At 42.6% G+C, this 2,500-nt stretch overlaps 2 long non-coding RNA genes across 2 annotated transcripts in view; one reads left to right on the top strand and one right to left on the bottom strand.

Annotated features, from left to right (window-relative positions):
- Nucleotides 1-2,500, bottom strand: part of LOC135092406 (uncharacterized) — a 7,898-nt gene that overhangs the window by 5,183 nt on the left and 215 nt on the right. Inside the window, exon 1 of the long non-coding RNA XR_010262852.1 lies at nucleotides 1,485-2,500. This exon is cut by the window's right edge and continues 215 nt beyond it. This is a non-coding gene — a long non-coding RNA (uncharacterized LOC135092406). The remainder of the gene's footprint in view (nucleotides 1-1,484) is intronic.
- The window catches only part of LOC135092407 (uncharacterized), a 14,508-nt gene continuing 12,573 nt past the window's right edge, over nucleotides 566-2,500 (top strand). Inside the window, exon 1 of the long non-coding RNA XR_010262853.1 lies at nucleotides 566-970. This is a non-coding gene — a long non-coding RNA (uncharacterized LOC135092407). The remainder of the gene's footprint in view (nucleotides 971-2,500) is intronic.

Here is a 2,500-nt window from a genome sequence, read left to right as displayed (position 1 = left end):
GTTCCTTCATTGACACTGGTGATGAAGCGAGGAAGTGTTCAGTGAAGGCTACAATGGTAACTGTGACACCTGAACAGGCTCGCCACGTGGGACTGAAAACACCTGATCGCCAACTCAGCAGAAGTGGTGAGAAACGAAATATTTTCCTGGTGTTCTTAGGTTCTTTGTTGACTCTGGTGATGAAACTGTGGAGTGTTGTATAAAGGAACGTAATTCTTCTGTGAACTTGAAAAGCCTCATCATGTAAGGCTGAACATTTTTCCTTATGTTCTAATGTTCTTATCTCCACGCTGGGGAAGAAACTATAAACTAAACCTAACTTATTTTAATGTAAACCAAACCTAACCTAAACTAAACCTAACTTATCTTAAATGTAAACCAAACCTAACCTAACCTAACCTAAATTAAACCTAACCTAACCTAACCTAACGAAAACAAAACAAAATCAACCCAACCTAACCCAACCAAAACAAACACACACACACACACACACACACACACACACAGACACACACCTAAACTAACCTAAACTTCGAATGATAACACTTACAGCACTGCAGCATCACCCGAGTATCATTTCAAAAGGCGCCAGAGAGAGCAAAACAAATGAATAACGCTACATTTCAAGTCTAGTACCTTTTTGCTGCATTTCGTACCTATGAATTATCTAAACTTTGAAATAAAAAAAAAAACTGCGTCATTAGATAGTTACGAAACAAGGTACCTAACAAGCCACTGACAGCCTAACGAAGCCTAGCAGTGTCAGTGGTTCATTTGCTTCGAAGCGGTTCACTGGCTGGTATCACTGGTTCTCTGTCCCCTGCTGCGGTTGACCACTCTTATGCTAGTGGTGGTGGCCGCCTGACCGCCCTCCTGCTGCTGCTGCTGCTATGTGTGCTGTGTGCTGTGTGTTGTCAGGGCCTTGTTCATTGGTTTACTGGTTCATGGTCCCCTGTCCACTGGTGAAGCTGTGAGTGTTCGCCTGTACGGTTCACTATTGACGTACGGTTCTAAGACTGGCTGTTCTTAAGACTGACGGTTCTTATAAGGCCAATATTTAGAAATGCTCTGCTCTCACCACGACTGTTTTCCAAGACCACAGAGGTGATTAGCCGGGTATTCGAGAGTGTTTCTCCAGTTACTAATGTAGGAAGCTTATCAATATGTCATCAGAACCGTAAAATCACCCTCAAGAACCCGTCACTTGAACTAGAACCCTTTGAAAGTGGTGGAGGTGCGGCGCAGAAGTGTTTCAAAATATGGTCCTTAAGTGTGACGGTTGTAAGGCTGACGGTTCTATACTGGGTTATTTTTTTTTTTTTTCTTAATTGATTGATTTTTTCTTCCGAGATCAAACACACACACACACACATACACACACACACACACACACACACACACACACACACACACACACACACACACACACACACCTTTTTCTTCCGAGATCAAACACGCACACACACACACACACACACACCTACCTGTCTAGCAACACCTGGCGTCTAGGAATTCATTATCATCATCATGAGCTTGTCCATCACCACCACCATCACCATCATCACCATCCCTGCCTCGCTCCTCCTCCTCGTCGTCCTTCACGCCTCGCCGCAGGGCCTCTCGAAGACCAAGGGTGCCCGTGGTTCTCTTCTTGAGGTACAGCCAGTAACACCTGCAGGCAATGATCCCCGCCAGCAGGTAGCAGAGAGAGAACACACCTGCCAGTATGAACACTAATTGCTGGTCTGGATCACTCGTGTTTGTTGTATCTTCCCATAATGTTTGGTTCAGTTCCTCTCCTATTCCTTCTATTCCTTCTATTCCTCCTCCTTGTCCCCACGTGCTGTTCAGGTCATCCCGGGTCGCATGCCAGGTTACAAGGTCACTGTGCAGTGTTCTCATTCCCTCTAGTACTTTCTCCTCGTCCTCCATCTTGACACGTACTGTACATGTAGGGTTTTGGTTACGTACACACACACACGCGTCACGTCACGTACGCACACACGCACACATGAAGGTCTAAGATTAAGATTTTTTTGTATTTATTTATTTACTTTTTATTTATTTTATTTTATTTTATTTTTTTTTTTGGGGGGGAGATGTGGTTAGGGGGTGGCTATTAAAGGTCACATTGTTTTTTTTTCTTTTTTTCTTTCCTTTTTCGTTTTGTCTTTCCTTCGTTCTTTTCTTTTTTCCCGTCTTTCGTAATTTTTGTTTTCTTTCCTTTTCTCCCTGTCCCTCCTTCGTTTCTTTTTTTATTTCTGTCCGTCTCTCCTTTGTATCTTTGTTTTCTTTTCTGCTCTTTGTCCTTCTTTCTTTTTTGTTTTCTTCCTCTTTCTTTCTTTAAGGTATAGTAACTTTCTTATTCCTTCTTTCCTGTTCCTTCTTTTCTTCTCTCATTTCTCTCGTTGTGGTCTTTTCTCTGTTTTTCTCTCTCTTTCTCTCTTTAATCCACTTTTTCTCTATTTCCCTTTTTTATTCCTTCTTTCATGTTCTCTCA

The sequence above is a fragment of the Scylla paramamosain genome, chromosome 40 (assembly GCF_035594125.1).
Source record: "Scylla paramamosain isolate STU-SP2022 chromosome 40, ASM3559412v1, whole genome shotgun sequence".
Lineage (NCBI taxonomy): Eukaryota > Metazoa > Arthropoda > Malacostraca > Decapoda > Portunidae > Scylla > Scylla paramamosain.
Note: the sequence above shows the minus strand (reverse complement) of the source record. Positions and strands in the feature narration are given on the sequence as shown.